Genomic DNA, 20,668 nt, shown 5'->3' with positions numbered 1-20,668 from the left:
TGCCCAGTCAAAGCAAAGGATTTATATATCTCAACGAAAATATGCTTTGGATATATTAGAGGAGATGTGTATGCTTGATTGCAGACCAATTGATACTCCCATGGATCCTAACTTTAAGCTTGTACTAGAATAAGGAACCCCTTTTCAGATCCAAGAAGATATCGAAGTTTGGTTGGAAAATTGTTGTATTTAACAGTCACTCCCCCGACATTTCCTTTGCAGTTAGCGTTGTGAGTCAATTTTTGGCTTCTCCGTGTGATAGCCATTGGGTGGCTGTCACTAGGATTCTTTGATACATCAAGAAGTCTCCCAGGAACGATGTTTTATACAAGGATCATGGGAATACAGTGATTATTGGCTAAACTGATGATGATTGGGTTGGGTACTCTTGGGATAGAAAATCAACATCAGGATACTATGTTTTCCTTGGTGGAAACCTAATATCTTGGAAAATTAAGAAGCAAAATGTGGTGGCTCGATCAAGCGTAGAGGCAGAATATTGGTCAATAGCCTTGGGAACATGTGAACTAATCTCGTTAAAGCATATCCTGATTGAATTAAAATTTTGCATGAAAGGGAACTTATGTGTGAAAATCAAGCAGCCTTGCATATTGCGTCCAATCCTGTCTTTCATGAGAGAACAAAACACATCGAGGTCGATTGTCATTTTATTCACTAAAAGATTACATCCGGGGAGATTGTTACCTCATTCGTGGGTACAAATGATTAGTTGGCTGACATCTTCACCAAAGCTTTAAGAGGTCCCATAGTTGAATATTTGTGTAACAAGCTTGGAGCTTTTGATATTCACGCTCCAGCTTGAGGGGGGATGTTGAGATTCATTGTCTGCTTTTATTGTGCCTCTATTATTTCTTGTCTCTGTTTATGTTCTTGTGTCTATTAGTATCTCTAGGCTCTTTTACTCTTTCTTCTACTGCCTATATATTGTAGTCAGTGTACTTGTTTGTTTAAGGAAGTGTAAATAACAATATAGCGTTTTCTCCTTCAACTTCTCCAACAAAGACTTTAACAATATATTCACATATAATCATATTTTTACAATTTCACATATATATAATGGAGCATGGATGAGGATACTTACCCTTGTACCTATTCTGAAACTACTGGACTATGGTCTCACTATCTCAGGCTCTCTGCAGTCTCAAGTAGAGTCTCAACTCATTGACCAAAACTCTAGAAGTGAATTGAGTAACGGTGTTATAAATTAGAACTTCAAAAAATTAAATAAAAACAAAGAAGAAGAAGGGAAACACTATCAGCACACTTGATTGTAGTATATTTTCAAACAAATAATATCCAGAGTATCGGGTAATCGATCCATAGGGAAGTGGGGTATTAAGAACGAGCTACAAATTTATTCTTATGAAGATAATCCTAATGATTATCTTGGATGGTTGCAATAAATAAATAAAGCAAAGCAATAAAATCAGGATTTTGTAAACAATAGAGGGAGAAAGATATTCCTGGGATTCAAGTGTTTAATCCCCTAGTGCCTAACCTAATGCAATATTAAATATGGGTTTAAACTAGTGTAAAAATGCAAACATGGTATAGAGTTACTCTCATAATCTCTTCCCCTAGTGAATATCCACTCCCGTGATATAAACACACAATAATAATAGAACAAGAATTCATAATAAATTCCTAACTACTACCATCTCCCGATGCGCAATAATCAAGAATTATAATCTCTAACATACATGTAACATCTCCGATTTTACCAAAATTTAAAAGCTTAAATAAGAGATAAACGGTCTAAACATTAATTATTAAGCAAGCGGAAGCTAATCTCTTAAACAAGAAAGTGCTATGCAACACCCATAAATCTACAAGTGCACAGGCTAAGTTTACAGAAACATTCGTAATAACTTCAAAGTCTAGGGCACACAGGCCAACAGTCTAATAAATAAGGAAGGCATAAGAACTACGCTATCTAAATCCACTAGCGCGCTCTCCAAGCTAATCATAACCTAAAAAACATAGAGATAACACCCGTCAGCGAGAGATGCTGGTAACCCACCAATACGCGTTAAGTAACATAATATATATATAGGCAAAACCATTTGAGACAAAGGAATACAGTATATATCATTTCAAAGCCAAGAGAGGGAACATCAAAGGACACAACATCACGCTCTAAACAAAAGACCGATCAACAACAACAATACACAAGACAACAAGGACAACAAGCAACATTCTCAACAATAGACACAACCTACCATCTTAATGGTAGAGTTCTCAATAGACATGCTCATAAGCAATAAACACAACAAATCACATAATGACAAGTTTCACGTTCCAACCTTTTACCTTAGTACCACCCTTATGGCTACCCCCGGCCTTATCTCAGTTCCAACCTATACCTCCGAGTGCCACCATGTACTTCTGAGTCCAACCTTCCCTCCTGGGACCGTCGTCCCCCGCCAAACTGCCGGCAAACAATACCGCCGAACTCTCAGTACACGAGGATACCATTAAATATCATAGTCACATACCGCCAAACTCATGAGCAAAGCTCAAGTCACATCACCACTAATTTCATTCATAATCACACATAGTCATCATCAAGAGGATTAAGACACATCAATAGCCCAATCAAGCATCAACAACGGGTACAACAAATGTACAAGATCACATCATAGAAATCAATCAAGAGGTTTCAATGATAGACATGAAACAATACTCAACAACAACAATGGACTTTAATCCAATATCAACATGATTGGCAACACAAGTTTTCAATCCTCAAAGGAATGGACAAACAACACATATTAGCATCAACGACATCATAACTATCATGCTTAGCAAACGGGTAAACCAAAACGATTCCAACGAACCTCAAAGACTCACATAAATCCAACGAATCACAAAGTTGGACTATAAGCACGATTCAAGACACCAAATTCTAACATGGATACTTAGGACATCGTTCTAGACATACGAAACATCAAGAAGACACTCAAAAGCTCAACAATCTAACAAAAGGAGGTCAAAACATCACATACCAAGAGATGGAACCACGAGAAAACAACACCCGACAAGCCACCTTCAATGTACCCCGCGGGTGGAACCGCCGGTGGTCACCTGCCCGCGGTTCCCCCCACCGGGTACACACCTGCCACCCGCTGGAGGGGCGGCGGGTGGACATCCGCCCGCGGGGAACACCCGAACAACAAAATAATTCCATTCGGGGAAATTCATCTCCAAGGTCAAGTTCAAGACCAAAACACCCCAAATCTCACATACAACAAGGAAATGACTTGAACCCAAGAATAGATCAAAGAATAGCATTCAAGAAAACTATATACAAGCTCTAAACATGCATTATCAAAAGATCATGCATCAAATCTCACATTTACACCAAAAATCATCAATAGAAGTCCAGAAACATCAATAGCAAGTAGAAAATAGGTTTTGTATAGCATGGGTTACCTTTGAAGACCAAAACCTTCTTTCTTCTAACCCCCTAGGCCCTACTTGGAAGCTCTTCTTCCTCACAACCTTCTTATACAAGCCAAACCACAAGAAAACACCAAACTTAGATAAAGACAGCTTAAAGCTGACCAAAAACACTAAATAACTTTAGACCTTACCCTTTCCTAAGCTTGGAAGGTAGAAAGGTGGGATCTTGGGATGAATCTTTGCAAGATTGGATGAGGTCTTTCTTGGCTTGGGGAAGAAGCCAAGATTCTTAGATAGAAGAGAGAGAAAAGTTATCTTGCTATAGTGAGGGAATGAATTTTAGGTTTGGGTAGGGTAAGGCTTCAAGACCAAGTAAGGGGAAAAGACCATCATACCCTTACTTTCCCTAGAAAGGCTTAGGAAGACCCCAAAGAAATCGGTACAACCATCAAAGCTAAAGGTACTCCTTTTTTACTTAAATCAATTGACCAAGGAGTTGGTCAATCTTGGTCCTTCGTCTATCAATTTAGAAAATTGATTAGAAAGTCAACAGGGATAAATTACGATTAATTACTCAATTAATCCTATTTAAAGGATAGGATTTTCGGGGTGTCACATCCTCTCCCCCTAACAATAAGCTTCGTCCCCGAAGCTTGGGTACAACAAGGTTTGTAAAAAAGGATAACGGTGATCAAAATGTGACATGAATAGAAGGAAAAGATAAACAAGGCTTTTAGGCAACAAGCTCTAACCAAGGAACTCTTACAAAATCTAAAACACACTCACATACTTAAGGTCTAAACCAACAACCAAACTTAGCACATCTACAAACAATCTAACCTACACCCACAGCTATCAACAACTATCGCTAGGGATGACACATAAGGAAACAAAAGCTAGAAAAGATTACCTCACTCCTCGGCTTGGTACGAGTCGTCCCCCGAGTCCTATTCAGCTCCATCCTCAGATCCAAGGTCTTCCTCGTCTCTATCCCGGCTAGAACTAGCCTCCAACACTGTCAGCATCTGGTTCACGGTCACAAATTGCACCTTCATAAATGCGAAACCTTCCTCAATCATCTGATTTTGCTGTCAAAGAAGGGCTCCCACACGTTCCTCGTGTGTCATGGAGTCGTTTGCTCTCTTTGTCCTTGCTTCTTTCCTTCGGCGGTTCTCCTCGTCCTCGGAGTCGCTCTCCTCTACCTCCTCCTCTTCTTCTTCACATCTTCCGAGCTCCTGTACAGTCTGCTTTAGCTTCTTGACAGGAACCCCCAGCTGTTCTGTCAGAAGCTTCCTCTCGGATGGGGATTTCTTGGCTACCTCTTCTAGGGTGATGTATTCATCGTCATCCAGCAGAAATAGATTACAACTTCGTAGATTTGCAGCATCCAACACCATTTTACCCACAGCTTTGGCAAAAGTCCCTTCAACTTTCACCCCTTTATTCTTGAAGATCCAACTCAGAATCATACCATAAGGTAGGCTCTTTCGGTTATGGTCCACACAATAATCCATGTGTTGAAGCATGAGAGCTGGCAGGTTGAACTTCACCTTATGTTTCAAGAAATAGGCAAAACCACACTCCAAATGTCCCAAAAGATTACTCTTGTTATTGTTAGGTAACAGATAGTCTGTAACAAGCATTATCAGAATCTTTTGCTCTCCGATGAGTGTAACACCCCGTGTTACGGCCCCTAAAACCAATTAATCATTAACCAATTATCAAAAAGAAAGAATTAAATTATAATAATTAATTAAGAAAAGGCCCACCATAGTCCGTGAGCCCTCACCTTTAAAATCCAGCCCTAGCCCTAAAAGGAATAAAGTTAGCAACCTATAGTACCTAGACCCAAATTAGGACTCTTGGGCATATAAATAGGGAACACGAAAGGCACCTAGAACCCCCACCACAATAATCCCTCACCACCCAAGGAGCTCCAAGAATTCCCTTAAGAGAAATCAAGAAAGAAGAAAGCTTAAAGAAAGACCCTTCATAGCCAAGGAATTAATTAAGGCTAAGAGGTAACCCATGTCTCAACAAAACCTATTTTCCTAGCTATGATTCCCCTCTTAGGATTTCCCCCATATTCTTGTGTGTTGATGATTCGTTATATTGGTGATATGATTCCGTGGGTGATCTTGATATTCTTGATGATTATATGGTGTTCTTGATGTTCCTGATGATTATGTTGTGTTCTTGATATTCTTGATGATTATATGATGCTCTTGATGTTTATGTCATATTCCAACCGAATCTTGATATTAGAAGATGAATTGTGTTCTTGTTGAAATAAAAGTAATTAGAACCCTAGGTTGTATCGGGAAACTCGTACGGTATTATTCTTGGTATATTGGGTGGAAATTCGTATGTTTGGGTGTTGATTATGTTTAGAAAAGCATGATAGGTTATGTGCCATATGTTCTTGCTTTTGGATCTGTTAATTGTCTACGTGTTGTTGTCAATTGCGTTTGAAAGTATCTAAGCATGGTTTCGGGTTCCACAATGGTTCTCGAGGCGTTTCTGTGATAAAAGAGTCAGTGGGGGGTAGGTGGGGGTAGGGGACCCGCCACCTACCCGCGGCCAATATGGGCAACACCGGCAGCGGGCAGCTGCCCGATGGGCACCCGCTGCCCGGAATCACGCCACCGGCGGGCAGCCAGCGGGTGACCCCTCACCCACCGGCTACCCGCTGGAAAATACCCCACCTCGGGATATTGGCTTCCCCGTTTGATGTTCCCCCGACCCCCGTGGCGTCCCAACGGACACCGTCTATCCTGCCTATGTATAGTTTGATATTTCGGGTACCGTTCGTAGGTTGTATGAGTCTTATATATTGCATGCTAGTTGAATTGGTATCCCGTTGACCTAGGTAAAAGAAGTATGTACCCCTTAGGATTATTCTTAGTATGTGAAGGATCACGCATAGGGTTTGTTATACGTTTTCTCCCCCTTCCCAATGTGTTAATGTGGGTTGCATGTGCTTGCTATGTGTTATGTGTGCATGATACCCCAATCCGGATGCGATCGGATTGGTTATTCCTGAGCTGCGGTCAGATTTACACTCTTGGGCTGCAGTCCACCGTTTGGTTGCGATCAAACGTTTCTATATGAGCTGCGATTCATATTTCCTGGCTGCGGTCAGATGACATACTCTTGGGCTGCGGTCCACTGTTTGGTTGCGATCAAACTATGATGAGCTGCGGTTCATCGGTCGGTTGCGATCGACCCCTCCGTGTTGCGATACGGGGCAGGGTGCTGTGGGGCCGTGTCAGAGCTATATGCGCTTACCCTCATGTATGGGCATGCGATTGGTCCTGTGGCGCCATCAAAGTGTGCTATGTGATGAGATATGGATGGTTTGGTGTTGTGATTGTTATGAAGGCGTGACCATAGGAGACTTGCTAGTGAACTATATATGTTTGGTTTTAATTATTGACTGTGATTATCTATATCTGCGCCCTACGTTGAGAATTGTGTGTGCTTGGTTATGTCTGTTGATTGTGTTCATCCCTATCTGTCAAGTCTATTCCCTGTTTGAAAGCTAGAGTCTCTTAGGATATATCTTCATGCTTCGAAATGGTTTTTCGTATAACTATGTATATATATCTATATGTATTGTATTTCAACGCGTTGGAGTGGGTTACCAGCATCTCTCGCTGAACAGATATATTTGGCTTTCAGGCACAGAAGAGTAGACACTGGAGCGCGCTAGAACCTTGGAGCGTAGAAGTAGTTAATTTCCCTTTCGGTCTACGTGCCATGATTATGTAGTTACATTATTGAGGATAATAGTTAGTTAGCCTGTGCACCTGAGTTCTCTAGCTCAGGTGTGGCATAGCACCCCGTACTCTTCGTATTATGTTTTGGAAATTAATGAGATTTCACCTTTATTATATAAGCTTCAAAAGTTTCAAAATTTCGGGGTGGTACAATGAGCCACTTCTTTCTGGCCGCGTGGCCTCGGTAAAACCACTGGTTCGCCCCAACAGATATTCCAAATAATCCTAGTACCCCAAATCTTCGGTACTAACCCAAGCGTCCCTACAATACTCCGTGACCCTAGTGGTCGTCAACTTCAGGAGTTTTGCCAACCGATTCTCTTTCAAGGAAATCTTAACACCCCTCACCTTAGAGGTGATTTCCAACTTTCCCCCATCCTTGGTCACGGTCATGTGACGATAAAATTCCTTTACCAAATCCGGGTATGTCTCATTCTTAATCAACAAAAACCCATCCAACAAATCTTGAAAATTAAGCATGTCCAAAATGGAGCTTAAAAAAGATTCAGGTTCAAAGGCTTTACCTTCCAAAACCGAGTAATGGGCATCCACCCATTCCACTCTCTTGATGGTTTTTGACCGTCTAGGCATGATGCAAGATGTCCAAGGTGAGGTAAACTCAAAGCTTCTTCTTTTCCTTCTTCTTTTCCTCTTTTTCCTTTCCTTCTTTCTCGGCTGCGATTTCCCGGCGAAGCAGCAGCGACGGCGGGACGCAGCGGCGGCTGGTGGTGACGTCCGGCGAGGCTGGCACGGCAACGGGCGGTGGTTGCTGTTCGACGGCCAGGAGGCAGTGACGGGTTGGGGGTTTTTGTTCGGCTGGTGGGGTAGGGAGAAGAAAGAGGAGGGTTTTGGGAAAAAAGATATTTTTAATTTGGGGGATTTTTAATTTAGGTTGAAGAAGGCTTTAGGTTACACTTATAAAAATTAAATCTTTCAACTCTTAGTTTTTCAAACTAAGGGTTGAAAACTTAAACGAAACTACTAACTCCCCTAATTAATTTCTACCCAAAAAGAAATATGCAAGGAAGAGACACGAAAAAGGGTACAACTTCAAAGACAAAAAGGTTGGGTTGAGAACGGTACCTGCAGCCTCATCCTCAGTCAAACCCTCAGCCTCGGCCTGCGATGGGCTCATCACGTACACCTTGCCTTGTGTTGTTGCTCCTCCCGAGGTCACATTCCCAGAGCCACGATTGAATCCAATTCCTGTCTGTCCCGACGGTGCATGCCTTGCACTAGACTGAGGAGCTCCCTAGTTCGGCTGGAGATGGCACTCGAAAGCCTTGTGACCTCTCTTCCCGCACTTGAAACAAAGTAACAGATTTCCTTGGAAGTCCTTCCCGATGTGGTTCCTACCACAAATCCGTTATCTAAAAGACTATCCCTTCTCGCCATTGTCCACTTTAGTCGTTCCTTGATTGGGTGGGGAAGATGGTGGTCAACTCCAATAGCTCTGTCTTGGTCTCTTGAAGCTCTGTTGCCCGCTACCTTCACCCCATCTCCTGACCGAGTCAAAAGACCCTCATTGCAACTGCTGAACCCGATAAAAATCCGCAGCACTCAAATAAGCCTCATTAACCGTCCTTGGTTTGCTCAGCGTCAAGGACTTCCTTGCCTCGTAGTTGAGCCCTGCTACAAACATGTCCACCTTGGTAGCCTCGTAGAGTTCAAACTTAATGTCCTAAAGTCTTGTCTTAAGGGCCTTATCCTAGGGTCAAACTTAGTCTCTGATACCAACTGTAACACTCCTAATCTTTAAAACTTTTAAGCTTATGAAATAAAGGCAAATCTATTTATAAATCCCAAACAAAGCATAAACGGAACATAATAGTTGGGGTGCTATACCACATCTAAGTTGGAGAACTTAGATCCACAGGCTAAACTAACTAATCTAAACATAAATCCATAAATCCATAATTGCGTATAAATCAAGGCTCGCAAGCCGTCTAACTAAATCTAAGACTATTCACACTAGATCTGGGGAATCCGACAAGCGCACTCCAAGCTACTAATCTGTACCTAAAAAGCATGCGGTGTAACAACCGTCAGCGAATAATGCTAGTAACCCACTCCAACGCGTTAAGTACAATATAGGTAGATATAGGAAAATCATTTTGAAATTGGAATACATATATAACCTACGAGACTCAAATTTAAATACAAGATCAAGACTTGAGACACAACAACAGACTCAACAGTATAGAAAAATCATAAAGACTAGCATGCGTCCTAAGAACACGTTGCAAGACAAAACAGACAGACAAGCATATAACTGACCCATGCTCAACGGCAAGCTAGTCGTAGGTGGGTTTGTGCCTTTGCCACAGTAACTGCTAGGCCTGTACCTTTAGTACAATGACCAGGCACAAGTTGTGCCAACCGCCAACAATTCATTTCCACCAATCACAATCTCATCATCATCATCAATCACACCGGCTATTGCGCAATGACCATGATACTCATCACCATTCAATCAAGCAACACATAATGAATCAATAGCAATCAAGACATAACAATAATGACAAGCACTACACATAAACACCTAGAACGATACTCAAAACATCAAACGAGACTCGTACACAACAAATGGGGTACAACGGGACACGGGGAAACAACAAACGGTGGAAAACACGCGCCCCGTACCCACTTTCCAGCGGGTTGGTGGCGGGTGGATAACAACCCGCCAGCCACCCACCGGCGGGCAGCCACCATTCCAGCGGGTGGCCGGCGGGCAGGCGGGCAGGCCTCCGCCCGCCGACTGCCCGCTAGATAGGGACTCGCCGGGCAGCGGGTAGGTGGTGGGCGGTCATCCCCCCACCTACCCCCCTCTGGTACATAGGCAACTTTTCGGTCCCGGGATCACTCGGGGAACCTGAAACAATGTCCAGACACATTCAAGCACATAATGACAACACCAAAGATTAAATTAACGGAATTAAATCAAGAATCACACCGAATACGTTCTAACACGATTCCTAAACATGCCAAGACTCAACATTAATCATATAACGGTTCAGGAGCATCCGGAACCTCAAGAACATTAAGAAATCTATATGCAAAGTCCTAATACAAGTCCTAGGCTAGACTCAACACCCGATCATGCATAATCCCACCCAAATATACCAAGAACATTATAATACAAAATTTACGATATAAACCCTAGGGCTCTAGACATAATTAAAATACGAGATCATACATATAGTCAATCACAATATCAAAAACATCAAGATTATCAAATAAACACAATATAAATCCTATACAAGGGCTCTATCAAGACTCAATCACAGAATTACACAGACTATTATGAAAGGAGCCAATAAATAAGATATAGCAAGGAAAATAGGTTTTGTTGAGACATGCGTTACCTGGTAGTTTTAATAAAAACTCCTTACAACTTCCTAAGGTATTTTCTCAATCGATCCTCCCTAAGCTTGGTGATGGGAAATTCCTTGGCCTGGAGGGGATTTCGTGTGGGAAGAGGGAGATATGGGTGATAGGGTCTAATGCCTTAAAATCCCTCCTTTATATAGGTTACGATCCCTAATATGAATCTAATTGGGTAAGAGGTTTAGGATTCCTAATTAGAATTTGATTAATAATGGGCTCTCTTTCTTTATTCCTAACAGATGTATAGGTCAAGGATTCCTAATTAGAATCTGAATAGTAAAATGACTACTTTCTTTATTCCTAACAGGATTAAAGGCTTAATTAGAGATAACGGTCCATGGTCCATTGTGGACCGCATTAATTAATTAAGGAGATTCTAACTAAATTAAAACCTTTTTAACTATTCTTTAACGGAATTAATTAAATAATTAATCCGGGGTTAAAGTACGTAACACGGGGTGTTACACCCTCCCCCTTACAAGAAGCTTCATCCGCGAAGCTTAGAAATCATTTTGGGGATAATATGGGAAATATAGTAGTACATAAGGAAAATATTATATGGGAAATATATATAGATACACATATAAATATACTAGGTTTAAGCCTAACTATTGTGCTAGCAAAATGCACCAAATAATATGGTTATGAATATGCAACTCACATTATGTTAATTTTATGGATGATTAATAACATAGCATAGAAGTCTTACCCACGGCATGTTTATTGTTTAAATAATTTATAATGATTTAACATATAGGATCACATGTTGCACCGAACATTCAAATATAATTATTCATGTACTTAAATAAGAGGCTAATACCACGCGGGTGCAGATTCGAATAGCCACGTAATCATTATAAAGCACATATGCATCAACACAGGCGAGCCATGAATGGGTATAAACATTTAATGTACAATTTAGCATGTCATGAGCCGAATATCACATATACAGGATTTATACCTAATCATTGTACTACGACATAATGCACCAAATAATAATAGCAAACCTATCCTATGCGATAATATTTCATGATTAACTGTCATGTTATATGCGAAACCTGTAAATTGGCACACCTAGATATACTGCCGCAGTTATGCTAAAGATACAACTTCTTAAGTTTATAAGCATAGAGCATGAAGGCATGTGAGCATATTTCAAGTCTAAAATAATCACTAGTCTTATGGAATCACACAACACATATACGTATTACTCAACATGTTAAACTAGTGCTTAATAAATTCACGCACGCATCATTGTGGCATAACCAAACAATTGTCTATAAATTCAGGAAGGTCATAAATCATATAACAATTACTCGAACTAATAAAAGATCAATTTTCGATGAAAAGATCTTCATGTAAGCAATTAGGAGAAAGGTTCTTGCTTCTTAGGGGGTAAATAAACTATAGGGAGACAATAGAATTAGGACCTTTATTTTGCACATCATGATTAATGATGGATAATCACATAACAAGTATTTACATAAATACTAACGTTTAGCACATACGGAATATTTCACCGGATTTCATAGACGAGTACTTTATGTCTAATTCGTACTCCATGAATACACGAGGTGTTATACGGGATTGTTCATAGCATACTAAGCATACAAGTATTGGCACATATATGCATATTGTTTGTAATTAATAATGTTGTATATATGCATAGTGGGATGGATGCCTTCTAACATTCAGTTTTGCCTAACATGCTTTATATATACATGAATGTGTGTAAGTATGTATTTTAACACAAACATGCAAGCTATCTGTGTAACACCCCAGATTTTCAAGACTTTTAAAACTTATATAATAAAGGTAAATTCTCATTAAATCCCAAACAGAGCAGTACTAAACATAAGAATACGGGGTGATATGCCACATCTGAGCTGGAGAACTCAGATGCACAGGATAAACTATCTAATTATCCTTAAACAACATCATTACATCATTATGGCACGCAGGCCGAATATGAAGCTATCTATCTAAGCCTTGTGCCTTCTAGCGCGCTCCGGAGCTAATCGTCTGTGCCTGAAAGCCAAATATATCTGTTCAGCGAATAATGCTGGTAACCCACTCCAACGCGTTGAAATACATTATAGATAGATATATATATAGATATACGAAAATCATTTTGAAGCAGAAAGATATATACTTAAGAGACACTAGTTTTAAAACCAGGAATAGACTCGACAGATAGGGGTAAGCACATTCAACAGTTATAACCAAGCATATAAAGATACTAGCATATATCCTATGGTCATAAACCCACTTCATCTTGTTCACGTCATCATTCAATTCTTATCTCATCACACAAGCATACTTTGGTGGCGCCACAGGACGAATCGCATGCCCAAACATGAGGGTCAGCGCATATAGCTCTGACACGGCCCCACAGCACCCGGCCTCGTATCGCAATACGAAGGGGTCGATCGCAACCGACCGATGAACCGCAGCTCATCATAATGTTTGATCGCAACCAAACAGTGGACCGCAGCCCAAGAGTGATCATCTGACCGCAGCCAGGAATATGAACCCGCAGCTCATGTAAAACGTTTGATCGCAACCAAACGGTGGACCGCAACCCAAAAGTGATCATCTGACCGCAGCCAGGAATTTGAACCGCAGCTCATGTAAAACATTTGATCGCAACCGAACGGTGGACCGCAGCCCGAGAGTGTAATTCTAACCGCAGCCAGCTTCTGAACGCTGCTCAGGAATAACTAATTTGATCGCAACCAAATTGGGGTATCATGCACGCATAACTCATAGCAAGCACATGCAACCCACATTAACACATTGGGAGAGAGGAGAAAACGTATAATGAAACCTATGCGTGGTCATTCACACACTAGGAATAATCCTAAGGGGTTCATACTTCTTTCACCTAGGCCAACGGGATACCAATTCAACTAACATGCGATATATAAGACTCATTTATCTTACGAACGGTACCCGAAACATCAAACTAGACTTAGGCACGATAAACCGAGTCCGTTGGGACACCACGAGGGTTGGGGAAACATCAAACGGGGAAGCCGAAGTCCCAAGTTGGGCAAATTCCAGCGGGTAGCCGGTGGGTGGAGGACCACCCGCCGACTGCCCGCTGCCGGCGACGTCCTTCTCGGGCAGCGGGTAGGTGGCGGGTCCCGCTACCCCCACCTTCCCCCCACTGATTCTTTATCAAAATAAACGTCCCGGGATCCGTTGTGGAACCCGAAACCATGCTTAGACACTTTTAAACGCAATTGATGACACCACGTACACAATTAACGGATCAAAAGCAAGAATCATATAGCACATATCCTATCATGACTTATAAACATAATCAACACCCGAACATGCGAAATCAAACCCAATTATGTCAAGAATAACACAATACGAAATCCTCAATTTTAACCTAGGGCTCTAATCGTATTCAAATCATCAAAATCGTGGTTCATCTTTTAACATCAAGAAACATCAAGATTCATCAAGAATATCACAAGATCATCAAGAACCTCTTATCATCATCAAGATCATCAAGATCACACATAAAATCATCTCACAATCATCAAGATCATATCATCAATATCATAAAAGATTCATCAAGACAGAAGTGTAGAGAGGAAGCCAAAGAAGATAATTATAGCAAGGAAAATAGGTTTTGTTGAGATATGGGTTACCTCTTAGCCTTAATTAATCCTCCCTTGGCTATTAAGGTTCTTCTCTAAGATTTCTCATCCGATTAATCTCCGTAGGCTTGGTGTTGGGGAACCTCCCGGGAATATTTTCGTGTAATATAACTATGGGTGGTAAGGGTTCTAATTGCTTTCTAATCCCCTATTTATAGAATCAGGAATCCTATTCATAATCTGAATAATAATGACCTACTTTATTTATTCCCAATAGATATATAGGTCTAGGATTCCTAATCAGAATCTGACTAGTATAAGGTTTTCCCCCTTTATTCCAAATAGGCTTAAAACTCTAGTTTAGGCAAGGGTCCACAATCCATGGTGGACCATATTAATTAATTAAAAGGATCCTATCCAAATTAAATCCTTTTTAATTATTATTAACGGAGTTAATTAAATAACTAATTTGGGATTGGAGGCCGTAACACGGGGTGTTACACTCTGATTTGACACACAATACATACACCATGAAAATATAAATCTCCACCTACAATTTGAACATGCAATTCACATACAAATATTCTTTAAAAATTACGAGAAAAATAACATAGGTTCATAAGTACTAAAAGATTTATTTTTGAGAAATCTTGACAGAATTTGGTCACACAAACACTTAGGAAAATCAGTTTTATATCCGGATAAATAAATTTTAGGTAGGCATAAACCTTACCTCTAGATGCCCAGAATACCCAAACAACTTAGAATTGGAGACCCTTGATTGCTAATTCCAAAATCAATTGATGACCTGATGATGAGGCTAAAGTTTTTAATTATTTAGGGAAGATAGGAGTGGCAACAGAGAGATTATGCGAAGGGGAAATATAGAATTAGGGTTATCTCAGGATATTTGTATATATATATATATATATATATATATATATATATATATATATATATAAGAGTAATGTAATTTGTACGGAATAATATTTCAGGGTTAGGGTACGCTAAGTGTAAACATGTAGATGCATATAGGATTAACATAGCTAGGGTACATATGTATTTTATAGGATTAGACAAGGTGATTAGGCTGAGGATATAATAATAATAATAATAATAATAATAATAATAATAATAATAATAATAATAATAATAATAATAATAATAATAATAATAATAATAATAATAATAATAATAATAATAATAATATTAATAATAACAATAACAACAACAACAACAACAACAATAACAATAACAATAATAACAACAATAACAAGAATAACGATAATAACAATAACAATAATAATAACAACAACAACAACAACAATAATAATAATAATAATAATAATAATAATAATAATAATAATAATAATAATAATAATAATATGCGTGTAAGTGTATCATACGAATATAATTGGGATTACTACATACTTTAGGAATGTGTGTGTGTGTGTGTATATACATATATATATATATATATATATATATATATATATATATATATATAATCGAATAATTATCCATTTTAACTATATATATCCATTTTAACTATTCTTTAACGGAATTAATTAAATAATTAATCCGGGGTTAAAGTCCGTAACACGGGGTGTTACAGCTATGCCACAACCATAAATTTACAGGTGCACAGGCTAAGTGTAATACCCCGTTTTACGATCTTCAAATCCAGAATTAATTATGTAATTAATTCCGCCAAGAACAGTTAAAAAGGATTTAATTCCCCATAATTGATTAATGTGGCCCACAGTGAATTATGGACCCTTGCCCAAATCCTGAGCCCACTTAAGAAACCTAATCCCACTAAGAATAATATACATATATATATATATATATATATATATTTAAGATCATATGAGAACACCTACTTAGGTGAGAACGTGAGAACAAATCGTGTGCATCAATCTAATATTTTTTAATGTTCCAAATTAGATTAAATGTGTGAGAACACGCATTAAATGTGTGCAAACGCGATTTGGTGTGTTTGCACACATTTAAGGCGCGTTCGCTCACACTTAATCTAATCTGTACCATTAAAAAATATTAGATGAATGCACATGATGTGTTCTCTTGTTCGCACCTAAGCACATGTTCTCACGGAACCCCACCCTATACATACATATATATATATATATATATATATATATATATATATATATATATATATATATATATATATAGGGATGCACTCAGGTGCGAATAAGTGCTCAGGGGGGAAATGCGAACGAATCTGCGCGCGACACGTGTATTGGGGGGTCACCAGCATTATTCGCTGACCGGGCGTCGTCCCAATGTTTATCTTTGTATCTTTCAGGTGATGTCTAGACGAGCGCGATGTTAGCGGCCGGTAGTCTAGTATCTTTACCTTTGTTTTGTGGCATGTGTGCCATTGTAGCGTTAGATTGTGACCTTTTGGGATAGATGTATACACTTGCAGATTGATCGCCGTAGCGTTTATCGTGTTTGGTAGACGTGGCGTAAGACCCCGTTTGGATTTCTTTTATCCAGTTCTCATTTTATCTTCCGTTGTGTTAGTTTTGCTGTATGATCTGCATGTTAAGGCTTTTTATCTAGCTTGTTTGGGGGGGGGGGGGGGTGTTACATTGAGTCTTGATAGAGCTTTGCCTAGGATTTATATTGTGTTTATTTGACAATCTTGGTGATCTTGATATTGTGATTGATTATATGTGTGATCTTGTATTTTAATTATGTTTAGAGCTTGTCCCTAGGGTTTGTATCGTAAATCTCGTTGTTGTGATGTTCTTGGTATATTTGGGTGGGTTTATGCATGATCGGGTGTTGAGTCTATTCTAGGACTTGTCTTTAGGACTTTGCATATAGATTTCTTGATGTTCTTGAGGTTTCGGATGCTCCTGAACCGTTACGTGATTTGTGTCGGGTCTTGGTATGTTTAGGAATCGTGTTAGAACGTATTTGGAATGATTCTTGGTTAAATTTCCATTAATTGAATCCGTGATATTGTTTTGCGTGTTGGAATGTATCTGGACATGGTTTTAGGCTCCACGAGAGATCCTGGGACCGAAAAGTTTCCTGTGTATCAGCGGGGAGTAGGTGGCGGGACGAACACCCGCCACCTACCCGTTGCCCGTTGCTCTCTTTCAAGCGGGCAGACAATTGCCCGCTGGGCACCCGCTGGAAAATGGTGGTGGACTGTGATGTTTTGATATGAACCTAGTTCCAAGATTCAAATAAGATGGAGTATTGCCCCAAGAATTCTCTCAATGTAAAGATAGAGATGGATCAAAATACCTAAAACCTCATGAGAAACCCTTTGTCTCGAATCCTCAATGACTTGGAAGAATCCCATTGTAGCTTCAAGTACCTCGATGATACAATCTTCAATCAAGTAGAGTCGGATCTAGTTTCCTTCGATTCAAGAACGAGTCCACGAACCTAAATTTAAGGTTGAAGAAAGTAAGATTGATTTGAGTCCATGAATCAATTTGCTAGTCGAGTCCACGACTAGCCACAAATTGAGTCCACAATTAGCCATAAGGTTTCTTACACAAGTGTAAAGAAAAATTTAAGAATTTTATTGAATTAAAGCCTCCCTGGAACTGATATGGTTGTGCCCTATTTATAGGTATAGGGGCAGCATTATAATTCAAAATACACTGGAAAAAAAGAGTCCTAAACCTAATCTAGAAAACAAATAAATAGAGTTTTATTTAGAAAAGGATTTAAGGAATCCTTTCTAAATACAACTAGTGTTTTCTCTTTTATGCAAAACAATTTAAATTAATGATGACCAAAAATAATAGGGCTGATTTGGGCCTAATTTAATCACCAAAATCAGCACTTAAACAATTATAAAAAGCCTAGAATTCTTCTTCATCTTTTGCAAATGGGCTTGACTTGGATTTCCACCATCTTTGAATATCACCAATGAAGAGTTGTTTTAATCGTTTGGACTTGGGCCTTGTGATTGGCCCAATTGGTACTCTTGATGGATCTTCATTATGTTGGACCGCATCATCCTCCCCTTCTTGAAAATGATTCGACCTCGAATCTTGTAAGCATTGTCTTCGATCCATGATATCACTTGAAATGAACCACTATAATACTTTCCTCTATCAAATGGAATTATTATTGGGCCTTCTTGTTTCTTCCACCAATGATTCTTTAAGGATGTAGTTATGGGCCTTGTGATGAGTCCACTATAGACCCGTATTGGATTCCATGTGTACTGGTTCTTATTATCTCCCCTTCTTGAAAAGGATTCGTCCTCGAATCCAAATCTTCAATGAAAGACAAATTAGCAAGCTCACTTTGTGTTTTATCACGCTCATGGAACTTTTTATTGGGATGCTTGACACGAGTTGCTCCAATTATCATCCTACAATCAACATGTAAGGGAATTAAGTCTAATGATACAGCATGAAATTTAAACATTTTTAATGGTAATAGTTCAACAAAATGATACATATTAAATTTAGCCATCTTGTTTGAATTATCAACAAGCACAGGATCTTTCCACCTAGAGCTTAAGGCTAAACCAAACACAAAATCCACGGAAATATCAAGTAATGATTTAGATGCATTGCGGTGGTAAGTTGCACAATTATGAACATAAGATTCTACATCTTTTTTCTTCTTTGGCCAATGAAAATATCCATGCAAAACATCATCACTCTTTGGAAAATCAAATTGTCCCTTATGTGAATCAACAATTAAATCATTGCCCAAAACAAAGCTAAAAGTGTCAATCCCATTGACTTTGAACCAAAACCCCTTGTGCAAGTAGTATTTGCCATAAGAAGTTTTCAAATGTGCCTTATAACTTCCAAGTGATTCCTTATCTCTATCAAATAAAGTTTTAGTAAAATCAAAATTAAGGAATCTTGGATGTATGGAGGCAAACAAATTTCTAACACATCTAGCAAGTAGGTCATTAATAGAAACATGGCAAACAAATCTAGAGAATTTTAATGCATGCTTTTGAAATAAAAGTGAGTAAATAGTTACTCCCCTTCTTTTCTCTTGCTTATTATCCTTTTTTGTTAGCAAGCGAGGCTGCACTTTGATAGCTCTGGTTGGTTCTTTCCACTGTACCACTGATAACGGTTCCTTTGTTTGGCTACAATCTAAGTTAGAGGACTGGAGTGGTGACTCCAATTATAAACATGGAGGTTCCAGTTTGCTCTCTTTGATTTCTTCTTTCTTCGAGGCTGGTTTGAGAGCTTGCTTCGATCTCAGTTGAATTTCTTGTACTTGTTTTGGAAGTAGAGGCTTAAGCACATGTATAAATCTATTATAGGTGACATTGCATGTGTTGTTGAGTGCATTATAATAAAAATATGTATCATGTTGCCATGACCTTCCAAGTGAAACATGTGCAGTACGCATTGGCACAATATCACATAGAACCTCATCATAATGCTTGCCAATACAAAAAGGAATAAAAACTTGTTTAGTCATTCTCGCATCCCCTGAATCAATAAGATTGTATGGTTGGGGGTGATTGATAAGAGGTAACTTAAGGTAGTCCACCATGGCTGCACTAGCTAAATTCATACAACGATCCGAATTAATAACGATAATGCATCCCTTTCCATGAATGTTTCCCCTAGTATAGAGTGGCAGTTGCACTCGCTTAGGGTGTTGCTCTAGATTAGTCATTCGAGTGCTTAAACCTTCCACGGCAAAGGCTAGAGCATCTATTTTCTGCTCTAATCTCTTACGTGTGTTTGGAACCGGTTCAGCCATCTGTAGATGAGAAACAAAATCTAAAAACAAGAAGATATGTGAGTATTCATGTTAGTGAAACCAATAAGTTGGCTCGCTCCCTCTCTATTCTCAGCTCACAGGTAAGAGGTGGATGGCTCTGGAGGTGCACTACACAGTCTTACAAACACACACTCCACTCGTGTATCGCTCAAGGTGGCAGATACTCTCACAAGCCTTTTTCCGAAAAGAAAAATTCTAGTCCAAAGCTCAGGTTGATATGGATTCAACCTCAAAGTTCAAGAAAAACATACCTTGGAAAACTTCACAAGCCTTTGAGAGTAAGGGTGTATCGTGAGGTAGGTAATAAAATTGAGAGCAAGAAGCAAAGAAAAAGGACAATACGAGCAAAGAAATTGAGCAAGATTTGAAATTAAAAGGAATGCAAAGAAATAAGTATGGCAGAAAGATATGCAACACCAATGTCAGAAGATAAACACAAAAAGAATGTAAAAGGGGATCAAGTGTACCACAACGAAATAGGAATATATCAAGAACTCCTTCCAAACTTATACTTTTCCCCTTCATTGTCCCTCCAAAATTCTCCTACCAGCCAAATTCTTTCCCCAACCTTATTCTTTTTCTTTATAGTTTTCTCTTCTTCTTTTTTTTCAACTTTCTTGATTTTTTTTTTATTTTTTTGATAAGTAACCTCCAAATAAATACTGTAAATATAAAAAAAAATTCGGACCAAGAGGATCCACACAA

At 39.1% G+C, this 20,668-nt stretch overlaps 1 long non-coding RNA gene across 1 annotated transcript; it reads left to right on the top strand.

Moving 5' to 3' along the window:
* The first annotated feature begins 763 nt into the window (after positions 1–763).
* LOC109183677 lies at positions 764–17,907 on the top strand. Its single transcript, XR_002054594.1, has 3 exons — positions 764–844; positions 16,751–16,757; positions 17,897–17,907. It is a non-coding gene; the product is annotated as an uncharacterized LOC109183677 (long non-coding RNA).
* The last annotated feature ends 2,761 nt before the right edge of the window (positions 17,908–20,668 follow it).

This window comes from Ipomoea nil, unplaced genomic scaffold (genome assembly GCF_001879475.1).
Source record: "Ipomoea nil cultivar Tokyo-kokei standard unplaced genomic scaffold, Asagao_1.1 scaffold1149, whole genome shotgun sequence".
Taxonomy (NCBI): Eukaryota; Viridiplantae; Streptophyta; class Magnoliopsida; order Solanales; family Convolvulaceae; genus Ipomoea; species Ipomoea nil.
The sequence above is the reverse complement of the archived record's forward strand: the minus strand, read 5'-3'. Positions and strand labels throughout refer to the sequence as shown.